Here is a 23,697-nt window from a genome sequence, read left to right on the forward strand (position 1 = left end):
CACACACACACTCTACTATCCCCATCTGTCTCTCAATCTTTCCCACTCTCCGTCTTCTTTCTCGCCATCGATTGCTTCATCCCGGCTGTTCCCGTGGCTGTGGCGAGGTGTAGCGAGGCCGAGTTTACTCGCCGTGCCAATTGCACGTGTTGAGTGATAAACGCTCAGCTGTGGTCTCCATCTTTTGGCTCTCTCAGTCTGAGTCATCGAGCCACGGTTGATTTGGTTGTTGACATTTGTGGATTGCCATGGCTTTAAGTTGTAAGTGACATTTTGCACATGGCCAGTGCTGAGCTCACTGTTAAACAGCCTTGAATTCATTTATTTTCTGCTGTGCCCCTGCTCTCCAGTAACGAATAAGTTGTACAAACCTGCCATTTTGACATCTCCTCTGGTCCGATGTTGTTTCTCCCCTGCACTGCAGCGTCTGACACATCTTGAATTACCAGAGAAGCGAGCAGTTACCATACAACTGAGAAGGCAGGATCAGCTCTCTCTGGAACGTCAGTAAATAACCCAAAGCTAAACCCTCATCCCACAATTCACTTACACACCTGCAACAGCAGAGGATGACCAATGTCTGTGTATGAGTGTGTGTGTGTATGTGTGTATGTGTGTGCATCGTTTACCGCACGTCCACACCACCGAGTTTCTATCCCTGCACATGCATGTTCATCAGGGCTCGGGAGAGAAAGAGGAGCAGCAGTAGCAGATCTGTCAGTGGGTTCACACTGTGAAGATGAAAGACGCACACGGTGCTCTCATCTCAAAGTGTTCCTCGCCGTGGACGGGGGGGGCGCTGCCAGCAGAAAGAACTGAGCAGTCCTGGGAGTCCGGTGTTGCTTTTTTTAAGCGCCCGGCGCTCCTTTCGCCCTCCAATAGGTGGGATCTTAATAATATTTGACCTTTTGCAAAGATGGAGAGGCCTCTAATGTCATTCCTCTTCAGGAAACTCTCTGCCCGCCTCCATCAAAACAAACCTTGTCGAACCCGCGGCGATGGGATCGGAGAAGAAAACACTTTTTGGTTTCACTGTCTTGACTGCAACCACATGTACTCGTATCATGCACAGCACGGAAATAACTGCTCTTAAGAGTATGACTCATGCTGGAGCTTAAGTGTCATCAGCCCCCCACCCATCCGCCCCCACCTCCACTGAGTTCACATTTACAACCAGCTAAAATTGCTACCATCTTCACTTTATGGTGCTCATTGTAGAATTATGACCGGAGGCAGACCTGATTCTATACCTTCAGAGGCATAGATCTTTGAATTGTGACATCTTTATTTTAAGTATAGGTGGGAGTGAATTCTTAGATTAGATGTGTATGAGGAAAACTCACATTCCCCCTCCTCCAACACACCCCTTTTCAATGGGAACATGGCTAAAGGCTTCAGTGGACAATTTGTCAGAGGAGGATTCTGTCACATGGCCACCACAAGGGGGCACTGCGTGGACACGGTTCATCATATGAAAGAACCCAGAGAAATACACCACATCTGCTCACATACATGTATTCCGCTACCAAGAGATGAGAAATAATGTTTAATTTAGGACCATGGAAAATCTGCTTTTTTAAACTATACATTTCATTGAGATGAATCAACAATCAGAGCACTACAGAGGCCTTAATGTCTCACATGAGGTGGGGGAGCATGCCAACAAACCAGGCTTTTGATGTGCCGGCACATGACATGCATTCTGATTTCACTTGAGTAGCTCTCTTCATGCTGCTGGATGATTGTTGTCATTTCCTGTGAAGTGGAGGTAGTAATTCATGAAAAAGGAGAGGGAGGAGAGAGAAAGAGAGCAAATATAGAGACGGTACAAATAGGGGAAGTAAGGGAGAGTTTAGAAACACAGAAAGCAAAAGAAAAAAAAAGAATTTAATACCTCTGCAAGAATGAAGACAAGCCGTGATGTAACGCAGCCAGACAGACGGGAATCAATGTGCTAGCCCTAATTCTCTTGACACAAAAAATATCTATTACCCCCTCCTCTTTATCTATCCCCTTCCTTCCTCTTTTTAAAGCCTGTCCTGCCCCTCCCATCTCAGCTGAAAGACGAAGAGGTATGTCAGATGTGCCGAAAGATTTGAGACTGCAAATAACAAGAGACATCCACCAAAAAAAGGGGTGTAACAAGATGGAGAGCCTGTAGACGCACATGCAGGCGCTGCTGGGGGAGACACTGAAACCCACATCAGTACACTGGAGGTGCAGAAGACACACACACACACACACACACACACACACACACACACACACACACACACACACACACACACACACACACACACACACACACACACACACACACACACACACACACACACACACACACACACACACACACACACACACACACACACACACACACACACACACACACACACACACACACACACACACACACACACACACGGCACTAGCCTCCTCTCTGTTCCTTTTCCATCCCTTCCTGTCACGTACAGAAGTGTCTCGGCGACTGGAATCCCGCCTGACATCTTCTTGGGCTACTTCTGGAAAGGGGCAAAAACTCAAATGGGTCATGGTTAAAGGGCCATGCCAATTATTTACTATCACACCAGAGTAAAGTTGTGAGAGGCAGAATGTTCGATCTATAGTTTAAGTCCATAGAAAAGGTCATTACCAACTCATTAGTTACGACATCTAGAGCTTGTCTTGTCTTGATACCCACTGAAAGTGCTTTAAGGTACAGTTCTGCCATTCACGCACAATCATACAGTGCATCTATGTACAACACTTTCTCCATGAAAAGGGGAAGTGGTGCAGTGGTTAGTTCTTTCACTTCACAGTGATGCGTTTCTCAGGTCCCCAACCCTGACCTGTCAGCTGACCTGGGCCTGAGATTGTTCTCCCTGCGTCTTCGGGGGTTGTTTCCTTGTACTCAAGCTTCCTCCAACAGTTCAAAGACTCTAAATAGCTCAAAGTTAAGAATGAGAGAGAATGGTTGTTTGTTTTAATATGCCCCCATTCTTCAGGATGTGCTTTAAAAAATGTTCGAAAAAAACTCATAGTAACCCTGACAATCTTCAGGGTTATTTTGTCAGACTTGAAAAAAGCCTCTGCCCATTTAGAAAAGATAGTTCATTTAAGATTTGGTTGTTAAAGTCCTGTTTCAGTTTCATATACTTAATCTTGTATTGTGTTCCTTATCTTACCATGTAAACATGACAAATGAGGCAATTTCAAGAGAGACCGGATGAATAAATAATAATATAACTCTGATAACAATAGTAATGATGATTTACACCTTATTCATAGAGCACCTTTCACAAAGAGAACAAATACAAAAAAGACAAGGAGCAAATTAGTCCAATGTCATCCATTGTCATTTAGAATCGATTTAAGCAAATGATATGGTAAAAAGGCTCAAATCAAAGACAACAAATGTATACAAAATCTGAAATCAAAGACAGCACATACACGACAACACTGGACTTCCATATTAACATAATTTAAAAGGTAAGGTCGAAATAAAAGGATATAAGAAAAAAAAGTACAAAGTAATAATAAAGGTAATAGAAAAAAACAATCGAGTAATAGCCAAATGCAATAGTATGTTTTAAGATTATTTAAATTCTATGTTCGGTATGTGCATATTGTTGTATACGACATATTATAGTGAATTGCATATACAATATACAATCATATGTAAACAAAATATACAATAACTTATGCTTAGATTGAGCTTAAGGGACAATACATTCACATTTGTAAACAGAACACAGACAAAAGCTTTACCTCAATGTTATTAACCATCCAAATTAATTAGAAAAAAGTAAACAAAGCAGTGATACAAATTCTTTCAAACTGATACTTTATAACCCTATACCATTTTTTGAAGGAGTTGGGAGTTACATATATCTTGTAATTAATTAGATATCATAAAGCTCATTCAGTTCGTAAATATTATACTTCGTTTACAATCTGTTGTGGGCTACCGGTGGGCGCAGCCATCGAAGCTGAAATGGGGACGAATCATCTCGGTCTCGTGGGACTCATGGCACTGGAGAGCTGCATGAATTCTGCCGAGGGCGTGTTATTGAAGCAGTCTACCTGCGAGAGCTGTACAGAGGCATCAGTGATCAGCCCGCGGCACAACCTCCATGGATTTTTCATCATCACCAGGAACTTCAGCCATGTGGATTTTCTGACTTTTTAGAATTCCACCAACATGTCGAATTTGCTGCAGGAGGCGAAGAAATACACTGGACCATGTTTACATAGTAGGCACAGCTGCTAACTTAAGCGTGTTCACTCTGTTACTAATATCCCCCACCACACACACAGTAACAGCCCCCCGGCTTCTCCAAATCACGACGCAGAGAGTTCTCAACTGATGTCACGGCTCTTTATTTGTTTCACTCATCGTGGCGCCGTAAATACACCGTAAAACTAGAGTGACATTAAGTAGAACAATTTTAATCCATAAAACCAGGCACAACCGTTAAAATACAATAAACAAACAACCACGTGAGACAAGTCTGATGAGTTAACGTGACATAGCGACTCCTATTCCGCGCTACCTGCAGCAAAGTAAACAGAACCAGTTTCTTAACCTCGTTCCTCTCGGTGAGGGGTGTTAAACTATAATTTTTCGGTCTGTAAGGTTTGGGAAATGCCGCACAGCTGGCGTCCGGTCGTCGTTCCTGCTCCTATCCTTGTGCCAGGGCTGTACGGCAGGTGTTTTATTTGCCTTGGCCCTGAAACGAGGTGTCGGGTGCGTTTATTAAAATGGTCCGCTTCTTAAAGCTACAGGTATTTATGCGAGGGGAGTCGCTACGTGTAAATGGACAACAAAATACTAACTGAAATAACCCAAAACATAGTTGAACATAAATAACAAAATAAGCCCAACCCAAATAACAGAATAAAACAGTATGCATAAACTGGCAGGTTTTAGCAGACAGTTACACACACATGGTGCGTCACGCCTCCTGTATGTGTAGAAGTGAAGGAGAGACTGTATCTTCAATCTAATTCTGCTCTCTTCAGTGATTTTATGTTGTGAATTTAATAGCAACCGGTGTTTAACTGTGCAGGCCATGACCTAGCTATTATTTCAGACAATCTGAATACTGACATTTATATGGGAATTTACAGTATCTGTTACAAGTGAAAAATTGACCATTAATGGACCATGTCCTCTGTATTCGACTGCCTTCACTTCTGCACCACGATTTCCTCCTCCTCCTGCAGTCACGCTTCATGTATTCAAAGGTGTTTGGAGGATCTACTTCGTTGCTCCACAAGTCACGGTTCAAGAGAATGGTGCTCGTGCAGACGTGCACAAGAGGTCATGTAAGGACAATCACCTCAAACAGGCCTTTCAAACCCGGGGATGAAAGCAAGAAGCAAGAGAGCACAAAGACAATGACCCTGGACAAAGCTGACCAGGTTTAGGTCAATAAATGCAAACAAGCCTTCCGCAACAAAAGGCTGTCAATACAACAGGATTATTGAGATTAAAAAAAACAATTATGTTGTGGTTGCTCATTTATTGAAATCAACACACTGGTGCAGCTATCCAAAGAACCAATTAACACACTTCAAATTCACTCGCTTTGTCAGAGAACAAAGACACATTGTCAGGCCTGGACTGGAATGAGGACTCGTGGAGAATATCACGTACCAGCACACTTTATTGATTTCAGAACCTCAATGCAGAGTGACAAACAAGAAGGCTATGAAAATCTCACTAACTATATCTATAATATAATATAATACTTGGCAAGCAATAACTGGGGAAAAAAGAACTTCCTAATAAATACAAAACATACACTAGAATTTTTTTTTTTTTTTAAACATAAACCACTCCCGAAGGAGGACAAACAAATGGCAAGAGCAAGAAATCAAAAGCGCTCCCGAAGGAGGAAAACCAAACTACTAATAAATGGGGCAAAAGAAAAGGCTCACCTAAACAAGAGGCTCAACAAACTAACTAAATCTCTCTTAACATAAATCGCTCCAAAAGGGAGGAAGAAAAACAGTTTACAAACACAAAACAAAGCTAAACTGGAAAACTTTAACAAACAAAAAATCACTCTCAAGGAGGAAACAGAAAACAACTTACGTGGCGTAGCAAGAAACTCTTTGGCAAAAACGACAATGACTGTGGGTAAGGCTTAGGTGCACGAACAAGAACGAAACACTTCGGCACAAGACAAAGGGGAGACGCAGACTATAAGCACATGAGGGTGAAGGGAACAGGTGGAAACAATCAGAGACAATCAGACTGGTGACACATGAGGAAGGGCAAGTGACCTGAAACGAGAGGAGAGTTAGGATTTCAAAATAAAACAGGAAGTTACGAGACAAAAACCCCAAGACAAGACAAACCTCACCGCGGTGTGACACACATCTACATATCCCATAATTCCTTTTAAGAGAGTCAGGAGAGGTCTGCTTAATCAATTGTCTGAGTGACTGGACTGTGTCCGTACCTGACTACTGTGTGGGCCATCTGATGTTGTGATGGATGAGCTAAAAACACGCTGCCACATTAATATGTTTCCCCGAGGTGATGGATGAGAGCGGGGAGGTCAACATCCACGATGCATTGCACTGCGACCAAAGGGAAAACACGAAATGCCCATTTCTTATGACAACCCAGACACTCATGCTTTCTGACACTGTATGCACTTAGCAATGTTCAGTGGTCTCTCTGCACAAAGACGTGATCCCTCACTTGCTTCTCCCTTTTATCCCTTCATGTTGATCTATCCCCTGTCATACTTTAGATTTAAGCTTTTATCCAGGTTTTCACTTTTACTCCTGACAGTTTTTTTATACGTGTCACCTTTTTACTCTTTCTTTTTCTTTCTGTCTTCCATAGCGGTACTTTCGTTTACCATCTCCCTCCCGTTGTATTTTTTCTGTTATGTATACTCTCATCATTTTCTGTGAGACATAAAAATAATAGGCTTTTTCTCAGCACCCTAAGCTTTCTTTCAGACTTCATAGCCCACATCCCGCCACTAAATTAAATGGCATACTGGCACACTCGTCGTCATGCAAGAAAAATAGTAGTTATCAAAATGTCACAAAGCAAATTGTTTTGACTACAAAACCTACTCCCTGTCACCCTTCTTGGGCAGAGCTGAGGTTGACAGAAACAGGCCCCAGAGACATGTTGAATACGCTATGAGCCTCACCCTCAGGCTGCTGAAGTTAGTGGTGTGAGATATATAAGCCTGTCACTTCCATTTACCTGTTCCCGCTTGAGCCCATATGAAGATCCTCCATGTTTCATTGTAAAGGTCACATGTCCTGCAGCTCCATGATGTAACTGTCACACTGCAACAAAACGTACCTGCCGTGTTATTTCACACCCAACAACATGTGTCAAATTTCACATCACCCAATTTCTTTGCATTAAATGTTCATGAGGAACACATAAAATTCGTTCACACAACACAAATGTGTCCATAGCAGAGGGACTATGTTACGCTGTCCAGGCTCCAGACCTCTGAATCCAAGCCCACATCTCAGATTTTTACTGATGTCTGTTTTCCCTGTTGGAAATGCAGCCAAGCTGATTAGAGCTTTGTGGGCAGGATTATGAACGGGACTTCCTGTAGGACAGCTCACAGACTGACAACAGAAAAGGCACCAAATTATATTCACACTCATATAAAAGGCTATTCTAAGTGTACTTTGATTGTAGATCAGCATCAACTTTTACGTTCAATGTCAAGCCTTGACTACCCTACTAGAGATCTTTTTTTAACAGATATTTCCCCTCATTCAAAACAAAAAACTCTATCCACACAAGAACACAAAAACGACTATGAAAGTACAAACAAGCCTGTCGGGCCAGTAGGTGTCGATGGTGGCCATAGAGTCCACAGGAAGAATCTGTTAAATACCAAAGATATATATTGTGAGCTTATTCTCTTTTAGCAGTATTAACTTCAAAACCAAAACAGTTGAAGGTCATCGTTTTATTTACTTATTTCTTGCTCACAGTAATTTGAAATCTGTTTTCTTTTGACTATGTGCACATGGATACAGATCTTGAAAATCTGGGCTTTAAAAAGGCGATCTCTGATTTATAAATATCTGATGTGTGGACAGGTCATCGACTTGAGGGGGCACAGCTCACTGCAAAAGGGTTCAAGGTTTGAATCTTGCACCTGAGCAGGGTCTCTCTGTGTTGAGTTTACCTGTTCTCCCTTTGTCTTTACAAATGTTCTACTGGTACTCCAGAATCCTCCCACAGTTTAGAGAAATTCAGGTTAGGTTAATTGGAAACTCTAAGGTGCCTATGGGAGTTGTTTGCCTCTAAATATCAGCACTGTTTTGAATTATTGTTGTCTTTACCCTAGAATGGGACCTTTCTTTTTACATTACATTACATTTCATTTAGCTGACGCTTTTATCCAAAGCGACTTACAATAAGTGCATTCAACCCTGAGGGTACAAACCAAGAACAACAAGAATCAAGACAGTAAAATTTCTTTGAAATAAAGCAAAACTACAAAGTGCTATAAGTAAGTGCCATTTTAGTGCTACCAAAGTGTTAGTTTCAAAAGTGGTTAGTTTTTTTTTTTCTTTTCTTTTCTATTCAAGGTACAGTCGGAAGAGGTGTGTTTTTAGTTTTCGGCGAAAGATGTGTAAACTTTCAGATGTCCGGAGGTCGAGTGGGAGCTCATTCCACCATTTAGGAGCTAGGACAGCAAACAGTCGTGATTTTGATGAGTGTTTAGCTCGCAGTGAAGGAGCAACGAGTCGCTTAGCTGAAGCAGAGCGGAGTGAACGTGCTGGTGTGTAGTGTTTGACCATGTCCTGGATGTAAACTGGACCTGATCTGTTTACAGCATGGTATGCGAGTACTAGTGTTTTGAACCGGATGCGGGCAGCCACTGGTAGCCAGTGTAGGGAGCGGAGGAGCGGAGTAGTGCGAGTGAATTTAGGTTGGTTAAAAACCAGTCGAGCTGCTGCATTCTGGATGAGCTGCAGAGGTCGGATGGCAGTAGCAGGTAGACCTGCCAGGAGGGAGTTACAGTAGTCGAGGCGTGAGATGACCAGGGCCTGGACCAGAACCTGCACCGCCTTCTGAGTGAGAAGGGGGCGTATTCTCCTGATGTTGTAAAGCATGAATCTACAGGACCGCGTTGTTGCAGTAATGTTGGCAGAAAGGGAGAGTTGGCAGTCCAGTGTCACACCCAGGTTCCTAGCAGTCTGAGTGGGGGTCAGCACGGAGTTGTCAAAGTTAATAGTCAGGTCATGGGTGGGAGAGTTTGTCCCTGGAAGGAAAAGTAGTTCAGTCTTGTCAAGGTTAATCTTCAGGTGGTGAGCGGTCATCCACTGAGAGATGTCAGTCAGATAGGCAGAGATTCGTGCTGCTACCTGTGTTTCTGATCGGGGAAAAGACAGGATTAGTTGGGTGTCATCAGCATAGCTATGGTAGGAAAAGCCATGTGAGTGAATGACAGAGCCGAGAGTGTTGGTGTACAAAGAAAAGAGGAGAGGACCCAGGACCGAACCTTGAGGGACCCCAGTAGTGAGAGGACAAGGTTCAGAAACAGATCCTCTCCAAGTTACCCGATAAGTGCGTTCATTGAGGTAGGAAGAGAGCAGGGAGAGAGCAGAGCCTGAGATACCCAGGTCCTGAAGGGATGAGATCAGGATCTGGTGGTTCACTGAATACTTTATATTTAAATCAACTCTCTACGGAGGCCGCCATGTCTTTTACAGGAGACTGAACAGGACAAACTAAACATCTTTGAGTGTTTATGAAAACTGAAGGTTACCACAGGTTCTCTTTCACATTTGGAAGGGGAGGATGAGGTGAGGGGTATTCAGCTGGAACACGACACTTCAGCACTAGATATCACTTAATCTTACACACTGAACCTTGTGTGAAAAGGTTTTGCTAATTATTTATTTCTTTAAGCGCAAATAAATTGCTCTTAATTGGTTACAATAACAACTAATCCAATACAAAAATGCTTAACTTGAACTCACACTATGAAATGGAGTAAAAACATTACAGCAGTTCTTTCTGGATGTGATACTCTGGATAATCCCCTGGCTCAGTTTACAACAACCACTTTGCACCAAGGAAACAGTCCCTATGAAAACTGCATGTTCTCTAGATGAATGCGAATAATAAGGACAATGTTGCATGAAAGATATATCTTTGAATTTAGAGCCTTGCTTGCCAATTTACGCTTATGATGGACAGGCAGAGATAAATATATTAAACTAAGGGCAAATAAAAGCAGTTCTCTTAGCCACTTGAGCATGCAGTAAATATTTGAATTCTCCTCATGTAGAAACACATAGAGAAATATACAGCTGGTGCAAAAGCACAGACCAATGGCCTACTTTTTATTGACAAGACATGGTCCCAAAAATGGTTTCTAAGAGGCTCTGACAGGCATGCTTTGATCCGGAGTACTGCTGCTTCTAAAACACAGCTCTTAAAAGTCCTAGCCTTCTCCCCTCCTCATGAAGAAAAGAGCTCTAATTGCTCTTCAAGGCTCCCAGTGTAAGATGCAAGGGAATGGAAGGGTTCTCCTGAAACAGACTGTCATGTGCTAAATATTGTATCGATTTTGTGTATAGGGAGATGACTGCGTATTCATTTTTGATTAACTTGGGCAGCTGTGTGCCAGACTCTGTCCGACTAAAGGAGACATGCTTGTGTGAGCAGCTTTGACATGGAGGAGAGACGAATGTTGTTCTACTGATGCAGACTTCCTGACTATCACTATACAGGTGTTATAATTCAATATTTCTTCAAGTATTTTCATTCTGTGAGCCTTTTAAGGAAAAAGTGCAAAGAATATACTAAGACAGTGGATGAATCAAATGCCTCGTGTCTGCTGTGCTGCGGCTCAGGAGGAAGATCCAATCGTTCACTAACCAGATGGTCGGTGGCTTGTTCCCAGCTCCTCCAGTCGGCACCAGAGTGTCCGTGAGCAAGCCGCTGAACCCCGAATCACCCCCGACACTGTGTGATTGGTGTGTGATCGACGTCTGTGCTTCACATAATAACACTGTATAAATGTGTGTGAATGAGTGATTGGCAAATTTCTGTGAAGTGCTTTGAGTGTTCATCAAAGTGTTATATAAATACAGACCATTTACCATTTAGTGCTATGTAGTGAAAACCACCACTGTCAGCATTAAATATACTAGTATAAATTGATATGGTAATTTATATATATATAAAATAGGGCTGGTTAGTGGTGACCCCCCCCCCCCCCCCACCATCAGAGAGCAACTGCTTGGTTCATAGTTTTTGATACGCTGCAACCATGTTACACAGCATTGTTGCCTAATGTTTCCAACATTACTGCAGCGCTATTAAATTGTTTTGTGTAATCAGGTCACCACAAAATTCTTGTAAACAGTGATAGCACAGTGATTGATGTGATTAACAATAAGTTAGTTTTACTTCCTCCACTTTCAGACATGCACTGAACTCCAGATAATCCCCTGAAATTATCCAGAGGGGCTGGAAGTGATGACATCGATGTCCTGCCAGTCCTCGAGTGAAACCTCATGATAAGGTCCGAATGAGCCGATGTGAGAACACAACAGGTGATAATCTGGAGGATTCACCACGAGCAAGTAGATGTTTCTAACACTCCACGAGTGCAGATCTGAAAAAAAAACAAAGAAAATACAAATATCTCAGGATGAAAAAGGGGAGCCAACAGTGAGAAAACAATGAGACGCTGGTGTCGATGTGGTGTAGACAAAAACATGTGATCTCCCAAGTGGAATTTATATGTGGTGACTAGCCTCCTGCCTGCTGCACCAGCCCTCACCTCGACGCTGTGGAGATTCGTTTGTTGTCAACACGTCTGACCAGAGAATCTCCAGCTGTCAACTTCATGTGAGAAAGTCAGGACCCCAGAGTGAGCTCATGTCTGAAAACAGCTTCAGTAGCTTGTGAAGCTTCTTCATTTGAACAGATGTGTGTGTTGCAATATCAACTACCTTTAATGAAGATAAGCTTTTAGTGTCACTCTCTCTGGTGGCTTCTCAACACTTCATTTCTACACTGCAATTTCCTCTGAAATATCAAACATCACTTACACTGACACCAACAGTTATGTTGTTCTTTGTGTGATGTTTGAGGTCTCTGCATTTGACCATTTCAAATCACCTCAAATTTGATTTGTAAAGCCCCTATTCACAAATCATTTTGTTGCTGTACATACTCAGTACATCATCAGAGCTTTGGGACATCAAACGTGTAAATCTCCAAGTGCACGACCTCAGAAAGCTCAGACCCAGAAGCAGATCAAGATAATCTTAAAGCTGGAAAAATACCACAGCTGCACAAAGAGCAGACCTATACACATGGCAGGTCTTGCACTCTCACAGCCAAAGATAGCTCACAGCAAGTCAGTGTCAAAAAGTCAATTTTTAGCTTTCTTCGTAAGAATGAGATGGAACACTAGCCTGACGTTGTCATACTCATGATTCTAGTCAGAATATGAGTCTGAAACCGCTCCATTGGGCTGTGATTATGGGGCGTGTTTCAACCGAACCAGGAAAAAAAATGCCTCTTTGCTCAATTGGATAGACCTACAATCAATCAGATCAACGTAGTATGTGACGTATGTTGAGCGATGCATAGTTGGAAGAAGTAGAAGAAGATGAAGAACGATTTTTGCGGGTGTTGTAAAAAGAATTTAAGGATACACGGAAAACTTACTCAATGGCAGCATCTACACATCTCAGCTCTCCAGCGGCAGGCATGTTTGTGGAAAACAAAGTCAATCCAAGCGCTCTTTGATGACGTAGTTGATTACGTAACTGTTGATCATCTATCCATCATCGTATAAAGCCCGCCCTGACAATTTGATTGGTCCGAACAGCTTCTGTTCGGAGATAATTTCTCGCCAACGGAGCGACTCCAGACCGAACTTCCCGACCAAAAAATGTTGTGGGCGGGGCTAAGTTCGTCTGGCACCCAGGCTAATGGAACACAGGAACAGGAACACATGTGTCAATCACAAGAGCATAACAGATTCTCTTTCGTAGTTCCCCCTGTAATTGCCTAAACTTACTGACACAATAAATACTGACCTATTGCTGAAAACCTCCATCTGGTACGACAGCAGCACAAGTACTGAAGAATTAAGATAATTCAGATGATAGAAAATGTCGTTTAGCTTTGGAATGACTGGAGCACAATAGGGCTGCAGACTTTAAAAGTCATTCAGTTTAATTTAAAAGAAAGTGCTGAAATCTCCGGATATAAGGAATTGTGCCTGAGCTTCAGCTAATATGAATAAAAATATTTGTCAGTGTGTGTGTGTGTGTCAGATTGCTGCGCACATCGATTTTCATTTTATATGAGAGGTTTTTAGGAGTTTGAATTTATATTAGACCTGGCATGTGTCCCATGCAGTAACAGTTGTGGATGGTTATTAATTTAGTTTATTATTATCGAATGCCACACACACACACACACACACAAACTCACACACACATACAAATGTTTGTACTTCTATCTTAGTGAGGACATTGGCATAATGCATTCCCTAGCCCCTTACCCTAGCTCTAACCATTCAAACTAAAGGCCTAACCTTTACTCTAAAACAAGTCTTAACCCTCAAACAGCCCTTTGAAGAAGTGAGGACTAGCAAAAATGTCCTCACTTTCCAAAAATGTCCTCACTCTGCAGGGTCTATGCTTAAAATGGTCCTCACAATGATATAGGTACAGGAACGCACACACACAAACCCTTGTATGAAGATAACATTAAAATGCATGCCACTCACCAACATAGGGTCTAATGACATGCTCCATAAATTATAACATGCAGGGCGTTGAGCATAAAACATTTACACGTGTTGTCGGTGAGGCAGAAAAACAGGAGCAAGGAAGCAACTTGAGTTAAATATGGCAATTTATCAACAACCACTCCTGGCTGTACGGCATTCCAACACAGACGGCTGGATGCGTTGCATCTGCAAACAGACGCTGTTGATCCAAGTGGTAATGACAAAATATAGCAGAGACCCCGCATTCATTGACAGTCATTTTCTCCGACTGCCCTGCATTTGTCGACTTCGTGGTTATCTCTCTGAGAGTCTCTCTGGAAGAGTGAAATACAGATTTGGGAAGGCGCTTATCAAAGCAGCAGCCTGCAGAAAGGCTTTGTACTACAGTGCACTGTGATCGCAGACAGCTGTACTGAGACATGTACATGAATCGCTCATCATGCAGTGATGCTATGCAGTCTCTAATGGGTATTACAATATACACCGAATAATTGTTATATTACTACAAATGTTGCTCCACCTTGTTGCCTAGTTTTCTTCCTCCTGTGTCATTGTGTTTTTGTGGCAGTGAAAGCGAACACCAGTTATTCTGTCTAAAGCTGCTGGTGCTAGTCTCTGTAGCTTTCAAGTAAGAAACTCAAAGTGTGCTTCCCCTATTTTTAACCCAGTGCGGCTCAGAGTTGGCGTTTTATCATTTTCATTTCCATCGTAAGATATTTCATTATAGCGCTGTAATTTTTTTCCCTCTCTCCAGAAGTAGCATCAACAGCCCTCAGCCTATGTCACTGTGCATTACAGTGCACACTTCTGATTGGTTTTAAGCTGTCACTTTAGTCTCAAGTTGAAAAAAAAGAAAGAAAAACTAAATTAAATTCTGCATTACAGTTAAGAATTTTAAACCTGCTGACGATATTCCCTCGTTGGCCATTAAAGCAATGTCTTGCTGAGGGTGGTGAATACTATTTCCTACGCTGAGCTGCCACGGTAACTGCTGTCATAAAGTGTTGGGCAGGATTTCGAACCCCAGGCTCCAACTAATAGTTTTCTGAATGTGTCTTTACCTCTGACCACCTCTCTGAGTCACCCATACACTTAAACAGACATGAAAATCTCCCTTTTGTTGCTTAGAATCTGCCAGCAGTGCACAAAACACAGCTCGATAAATCAATCCTAAACTGTAGCTGGGGCAGGCAACATAGTTAAAACAATAAAATTCTTCTCGGGCATTGCAGTACGGCTATTGATTTAAATCCAGCGTTCCTCCTTTAATCAATCATCTTTCGGCAGCATTAATTCCTGTTTCTTCATTTCCTGAGGTGACCACCTGTGAGCTGAAAGTAAACAGGATGTTCAACCCTTTTCTTTTTGCCAGAGCAGTGGAACAATGACAACTTCTTCACCAGGGAGATTGACCTTCTATGAATGAGAAGAAAAATGTGAGCTGCTAACCTCATCCAGCTTGTAGACAAGCTGAGGGCTTGATCTGAAACCCCAGAAAATATTAAAAATTGATTTTTTCTACTCATGTTACTTGGTATCCAGAGCAGCAGCTACTGTTAAAGAAACATCCTTGGTTGTGAGCTCACACCATTTCAGGGGAACACACACTCACAGTCAGTCCACCTTCTGGTAAATGATACCTGGGGGTGTTTTTCACTAACAATAGAGACCTGTTCTACAGTTGCTCCGCTCAGGAATCCCTCTCGAATAAGATCATCTGATTTTGTGCATGTTATCTTGGACTGGGGTGAAGTGAGCCTTGGCGCTCCTTGATTGGATTAGCGGACCCATGCGCGGGGAGTGTTATAATGCAACCTAGAAACCTAATTTGATTTGGAAAGGATCGAGGAATGTAATTTGAAGTTTCTTATCTTGCCTGGTGTTGGAGGGGAGAGGTATTAAAAAACATTGCAGGTTACCTTGTGTGAATGCTGCATTGATCTCATACCGATTGAAACGAACCTAGGCTGTAAACAGAGCATTTAACACAAACCTCTAGCCATCCAACAACAATGGGAGCTGGGTTTACATGCACACAATATATCCCACTCATTGTTGACTAGAGACATAAGATAACAGACATTCATCATTATTTTTGCAATGGCAGCCCTCAGTCTACCTCTGTCTCTTCCTGAGACATTCATACATGCAGCGCCACTTGTCTGCGATTGTGTGCAAAAGGAAGTGGTGTTTCAATGTTAATCAAAAGGGCCACAGAGCTCAGGCTCTATAGCAGCATCACAGTCCGTTGGGGTCTTTCATGTGCAGGAACCTCTGTGTGTTCAGATAAGGAGGACGTGTGTGTTGCCATCCACAACTGAGGTTTAGCTTGTCAGCCTTTTAGTTTGCTGCAATTGTGCCAATTAGTTCCCCAGCAAGGAGGCAGGGATTTGACAGGTTAGTTGTTAAGTCAAATCATTCACGGCCCCTTCACTTCATTAAATAAACAGGCAGGCAACTTTAAATGTCGGCCCTCAGTTTGAAAAACCTCCCAAGTCATGTGCCTTATTAGGTCGGGCCTGGTACGATTTCCATAACACATCCAACCCTGCTCACATATTCATCAAATGTGTCACACAAAGCTAGAGGAAAATCTGAGCCACTGTTGATGATTCTGGACATACTGTAGTTGAAGACTTACTAAATAATAAACTGTAAAACTATGAAGAGTATATAGCTGCACATAATGTCATCAATCAACATTGTTAATTGGTTTTATCATAAGCTAGATCATTGGTTTTCACATTTGTTTGCCATATTGTTGTATCATACTGAGCCTGTCACAGCTCCTCTGTGCCCCCCAAGGTTTCACCCCTTCACTTGTTTGTCTCCCCTCTGCAGGTGTGTGCCATCTCCCCCTGATGACTCTGCGGAGGTACGGCAACCAAGAGCTCACCACCTCACAAATCACCGGGAGGATATCTACCCTGGTCGTTCTCCCAGTCATCGCCAGTTCACCGTCAATGCTACAGCGGTAGTTGCTCGTTCTCAGCCGCTCTGAATTGTGCATTTAGAGCAGGGGTTTTCAACTGGTTTTGTCCCAGGGACCACGATTCAGACTAGAAAGTAATCCGCGGCCCACTGATGTGCCTATGCTTGGCGTGCCTACGTGTGTGTGTGTGTGTGTGTGTGTGTATGTGTGTATGCGTGTATGTGGATAGAAGGAAGTTTTAACATTTGGTTTTCCATGTTGGTTTTATTTAAAACCTCAAACAAATCTAGATATATCTATTTAAAAACCTCAAACAAATCTAGAAAAATCTGTGTAAAAAACAACAAAAACGGTTGATATTCAGTGCTTAAGAAGTGAAAACAAAATTAAAATGCAGTTTGAAGTTGTACCGCATCTCAGAAACATATGTACATAAATATTTAACGTTCATAACTTAAATGTACAGCATGTAGCTGACATGTTGAGAGAATGTTAAAGTAACGGTGATCAATAACAATCAACATAAACTGGGGCTACAACTGAAGAGGGAAGATGACAAAGTAATGCAGAATATGTCACAAATGATAATCATACAATTTCACACAAACAATTGAGGCCTATAGTTTAACCTCATGATCACCAGCACCTTTATATTATTTTTGACATATTTTTCTCATTTTAGATATTTTTCACGATATTCAAGAGTAATCTGGAAATGTGTTGAAATATCAAAGCGAATTTTGCGGACTCCCTGCAATGCCGTCACAAACCACCAGGGGGCCGCGGACCCCGGTTGAAAATCCCTGATTTAGAGTATTACTGCCCGTATTCCGTGTTTATCTCAAAGTGTTTCTCCTTTTGCTTCCAGGAATCACTCTCCGGTTCTCCAGCCTTCCCTCCTCGCCGACCGGATCCTGCAAACAAAAACATTCGCTCTCCACTTCCTCATCACCTCCTTGTGCCACCTTTGATCGGACAATAAACACCGTTGAACTTTCCATTCTGTGTAGTGCTCTGTCTCTGTGCTGAGGTTAAAAGACACTCTTAAACACCACAGAACTTTTGTTGCAGTCATACAGTGATGGTTTGTTGAGGTTTAGGAAAGGATTGGGATTTGGAATAAGCACTTCCTTGAGGTTAGAACAATGCTTCCCAAATTCTTCAACATAGAACCCCAAAATAATGGCGCCATTGTGACAGTCACTATACTTTGAGCTACTTCACAAAAACATATTCATTCACCTATTTAATTACACATGTTGTGATGCTGCCTGTGATTTTATTTTTCAACCGTAATCGCTATTTTATCTTTTGTAACAATTACAGCTGATATGTGCTATTTCAATGTTACCACAGCACATCTAATGTAATCAAGGGTTATATGCGTTTCCTACAATTAATAATAATACTACATTTTCTAACTCAGTCTTCAGCTCCAAACAACAGTGGCTTCAGGGACATCACGCAAGGCAAATAAACTGATTTCCTTTGGAGCCACACAATTCTAGTTAAACAACTACTCCACATAACTTTGTTGGAGCTTCTCTCATTATGCAATTTATGACACACTTATGAAATCAATGCTGTAACACACATGTAAAGGCTTCAGCAGCACAGGGTTAAACAGGCACAGAGAAAGTTTCAGTGCCCATGTTCGGGTTAACCCTAACTTGAGGAGGATGTCATTTGTCATGTCCTGTGTTTACTTTTTTCACTGACACAGACAAAAATGAAGATCAAAGCTGCATCGATCAAAGCTTTGGGAAGAGATACGGGACAAGATGAGGAGACTGAGAGGAAAAGAAAGAGGGGAGGTGATGGATATGAGAGAGGAAGAGCAGCAGCATGGGCCCCATCCTTTGTACAGAGAGGCAAGATGACTGTCCGGATCACCTTCAAACAACTGAGGCCTACTTCATACACAGTATGAATTTAATAACAGTGGAACCTAAAGTCTTAGTTAACCCAGGTTAGTTCACCCTAATCCCACAACAACTATAGACTTATAATATTGTTTATGATATGAATATATTGTTGTATTAAAGACACTTTGCCTTTCTTTTTTTGAAACACATTTCTATGATTCCTCCTGCTATTTTTCCTGCGCACCTTCTATTTACATACAGTAAACGTCTGTCTGTCTGTGTGTGGAATGCATGTCTCAGGAACTTCATTCTCACAACACACTTAATATTAATATAAATCAAATAAATGGCCAACCAGCACTCTGTTCAGTCAGTGGGGGCAATTATGTTGGTTGTTAATCAGGGGCCAAGATTTTGACCACCTGTCCATAATTTGCAATTTTCTGGCTTGATCAAGTATCAACAACACAACTCTTGAGAGGCTTTTCTGATGACATTAGTAGGTGTTGTGAATGTCTTTCATTCTATTACTTTCAAAGAGCCAACCTCGCTCTGGTACAAGATGCCTAAGGTCACATGAGCATTGCAGTTGTGTCCCCATGTTGTAAGTCAGCCCAGCGTGTCACTCACCTGCTCACTCGTAGACTCGCCTTTTAAATCTTGCATGCTGCCTCCTGTTAAGCTGGATTTCTCATGGTAGACACTGCAGCAACACTGTACAGTGGAGGACTAAACAATCACATGCAGGTCATTTATTTTGTGAAGCAAAAGTCATTAACTCCGAATCTACTGTTTATTTGTTTAAGCTTCCACGTAACCCCATTGAAACCCTGTTCTGGTCCAATTTGGGCCTCTCTGATCTGCCAATTGGGGCTGACAATATTAATGTACTGACTGACTTTTAGGGAAAACAGGAAAAGTATGACTTCAGCAGGCTTTCATGTCACAAAGTGCCATTTCAGAAGAAGAGGTCTGATACAGTATATATCAAAGTCCTTTTAGATTCTCTTTTTTGGTTTCATCATCTTTTTATATCAAGTCTTTGAAAGTTTGAAAAGAAGGCTGAGGATCAACTCCCACTTTTCTCGCAGTGTCCCCCACTGACAAGCACAGCGACCTTGTCCCATGTTTTCACAGCTTTTTGACGATGAATGAGCTGTAATTTTTTAATGAGAGTCTCAGTGTACCCTGGCCCGACCCTACGTCACACCTTTCTACTGCTACATGTGCAACACTATCTCCAATTGGATCTCTACTGGTTCACTTTGCTCACTCACTTTATAATAGTGCTAGCCTGTCTGACTGACTGACCAACTGACTAAATTACATTCTGTCCTTTTCTTTCTTGTCAAGGTTAAATTGTAGATATAACGGTAGATGAAACTCATGACCATATTTTTGTCAAAGTCGGTTTCTCATTGCCAGTCTGGAGGCTGAAAATCAATGCCTCTATGCAGAAAAACCATAATATATATATTTAAGCCTGAGGCAAATTATCAAATAGATTGAGTCAAAAACTGTGAGCAAAATGTTTGACTAATGTCAATATTCCTTCCATATCTATGAGGCAGACTGTGTCATCTGAGGACTTGGGTTTATTAGCATTTATAAAAAACAAGACTAAGAGTTTGCAGCAACACTTGTAGCTCTATGCAGGCTGCACTTATGTGTTTTGCATGTTAACATTTGTGTATAAGCACAAATCTCCTGAGCTCGTTGGGGATGTCAACCTTTTGCAGGTATTTGGACATTTACTGAAGAATTTGGAAAAATCAAATTCTGAGCTGATGATGGTGTTAGATGTAAGATTCAACTTTATTTTTCTTACATCCATAGCTTGTGTTACAGCAAACATGGAAGCAAAATGCTGTACTCCAAAGATCAGGATGCAGTTAGAATTTTTATAAAAAAACGCACAACAACCATATACTGTAAAACTTACAGATAAGCTGATGCATTTGTATCAAAGTGCTGGTTAAATTTGTCCAGATATGTCATCCAATGAGGATCACTGAGTGCACCGCCATGCGAAGAACCTACAATAAAAACCCTAATTGTCAACTTACTGCTGGAACATCAGGGCATGTCCGTAAAAAGAGGGAATCATTATTTTGGGACAATGAATATCAACAAAATAGTCTATGGCTGCCTATCTAAATGTTGTTGAAAAGTTGACTTCTCACTAAAAGCCAAAAAGCCAACCCATTGGTCATGCTAGAGATTAAGTCAGAATATCATAGTCATCAGTGGGAAGCATCCTCTGGAAACAATGGCCTATAACTGTATGGACACCATGATTGCTTGTACAGAATTTCATAGCAATACATATCTGTGTTTGAGACATTCTAGTTTCAATCAACAACCCAGCCCACTTAGAACAGCTACAGCGGAGAACAAAGCTGTGTATACAGATCCTCACTCTGGCTGTACTAATGTTCTTGGTATAACAACTTAAATCTGGTTGATTGTTCCATCAGAGCATAATCAGAGCTCTGTGATAACAGTGAATGTCCCTATTTGTTGTAAGGTACAGGGTAGGTTTGCAATAAAAGCTACAAATATCCATAATAGAATATTCTGCAAACAGATGGACTGTGACCTGACGTTACCTCTGATATCACCAGTTGTAAGCTCAGCACTGAGTAACTGTGCTTTCTAGATGTACGTTTGGTTTCCTTAATGCTGTACATTTGTTTTCAGGAGATTGCTTTCTTTGTAATTTAGCCTAAAGATTGTAATGGAAAAATTATTACATATCATGACACAACAAGCAATTATCAATTCTGGATGTTTAATTCAAACCGTCTGCGGACGGTTTACAAAGGTCAAGTCACGACAACAGACTTGACCTCAATGGCACAGAGCTCAAACATCACGGTGACAGATGTGAGGGCAATGGCAATGAGCTCTCAAAAGTACACTCCATTTATACAATCAGATCCCTCCTCTCCACAGTAAAATACATTTGTCCAATCAGCTTCTCTCCATGTCGTTACAGGAAGACCAGACATTGGTCTCTGGCGGTCTCTTTGAAGTTTGAACAAGATGCTAAACGCATCTTGTTCCAGACCCTGTGAGTTTCTCAGAGATCTCCTGTCTCTGCAGGTCACACCTATTAGCCTTTGAAGCTCCCTGCTGCAGAAGACTTAATTGGCCCCTGTTGAGAAACCTTTTGTTCACACTAGACTGAGAAGGCCACGTCTATAAGGCCCTTCAAGAGCATTATGCATAGTGTTAACTTGACCTAAACTCTGACTATGAGTCTTAAACACAGAAATACATCTTTCAGTAAACTTCTTTCTATATAAATGTAATCTGTTACATATAAACATGTCTAAATACAAAATTCCCATCACAATTCCTCCCTTTTTATCCATCTGGGATCAACATCTTTATAACATCTCATCATTTAGATTGGGAATTTTCCAGGATATGTGAATTTCAAAAATTGATCTTAATTAAAGAAGTAACACTAGTCTTAGCGCAAAAACAATACAACAGAGTTACACAATTGAAAATGATCAGTTTCTACAAACTTCAATAACGTATTTTACAATTATTAAAATGATGTGCATCATATTATCAAAATGTTCACTGTATTGGTGCCACACTTCGTCCTGATCGTGTGTCGAACACCTCCTTGTTGAAGAACATCTTGTTTCAGAGACATCTTGTATGCTCTGACTTTGATGATCAGAAATTTGATGTTGTTCCTGCCAAGCATTCGTGAGCAGGGAAACCATCTCTTTTCCCTTGAATGCTTCTCAGTCGTATAATCATGTGTTGCTGATCTCCTGTTGGTGCGGTTGTGTTCAGCGTGTAGCTCTTCAAATGTGTTGACTCTCCTTGCAACACCTAAAAATTTCAGACTGAAGCTCACACACTGGCACAAAGCACTTCCCGTCCTGTAGATCCACCCCTGGCTCTGGAAATCCTCCTGCGTTGGCCCTCATCTCCAGGTTGACCTCTGCGACCTTCCTGTCATCTGTGTTGAGAGGCATTTGGCTTGCACTCGTTCCATCGACGTCGTCTTCTTCTTCCATCCGCACGTCCTTAAGCACAATCCAGTCTCCTGGTTTCAGGTCACGCAGTCCTCTCTCCATGGATTTAGATAGAATCTCCTCGTCTGCCTGTGGATTTTAAAGAGTACAGGAAACAGTTTAAAAAAATATCTACCAGTTTGTTTTTCAATGTGTTTTTCAATGTGTTTGTTATGTTTGTTTTTTACTTCCTTCTCTCTCCACTATCCCATCCCTGGCGGGATGTGGCATGATGTTGCCTTGTGTTGATACTCATACTCACCAGTATCCATAATGCTATACTTATGAATATGTTACCCTTGTCAGCGGACATCCTTTTGAAATCTTCCATCATGGAATGAGTTCTCCGAACAGTATCTGTTTCACCGCTGGAGAATCCTGTTTAGATGTTTGGGAAACACTTCTGCTTGCATAGAAATCATGTCATAAAACAAAACAGTATTTATTTATTTCCCTAACCTACTTTATTTAACTTAATCTTTATTAAACCTCTCTATAAATGATTAAACCGTTTGTTTTGAGGTGGATGTCAATCTTGTAGAATCTGGATGTCCTTATTTTATTTGTAACTCAAATTACATAACTCTGTTAAAAAAGTTTTATTGAATATTATTTAGAGTGTTTCTTGTGTACACCCAATAACCCAATTCATCTATATCCAGCATATGTTACTCCTCTCTCTTGACACACTGACTCCAGTCATGTGTCAATCCAACCTAATGAGAAAACATACACAGGTTGAACAAAATCATCCATATCCCACATCAAAAAGTCCATCGACCACCAAACAAAACACAGTCTATCAAGACTACTTAATTCCTAAACTAATAAACCCAAATCTGCATTCTAAAAAAAATTTAGTTCGATGTAGTCTTGCTAACCGCTCCTGTAACCCACATTAAATGTCAGTGTTAAGAATCATTCAAATGCCTTCCATGTCCTCTACAGACTGCATACTGTTTGCAACCAGTAACACAGTCAAGGCAAGACAATGGTGTGAAGTCAATCTCATGAATTTCTTCTTCAGCCCAAATCACATGCAGAACCCCCATGCAAACAAGCTATCAGTGTAAATCTTG

The sequence above is a fragment of the Limanda limanda genome, chromosome 2 (assembly GCF_963576545.1).
Source record: "Limanda limanda chromosome 2, fLimLim1.1, whole genome shotgun sequence".
NCBI classification, from domain to species: domain Eukaryota; kingdom Metazoa; phylum Chordata; class Actinopteri; order Pleuronectiformes; family Pleuronectidae; genus Limanda; species Limanda limanda.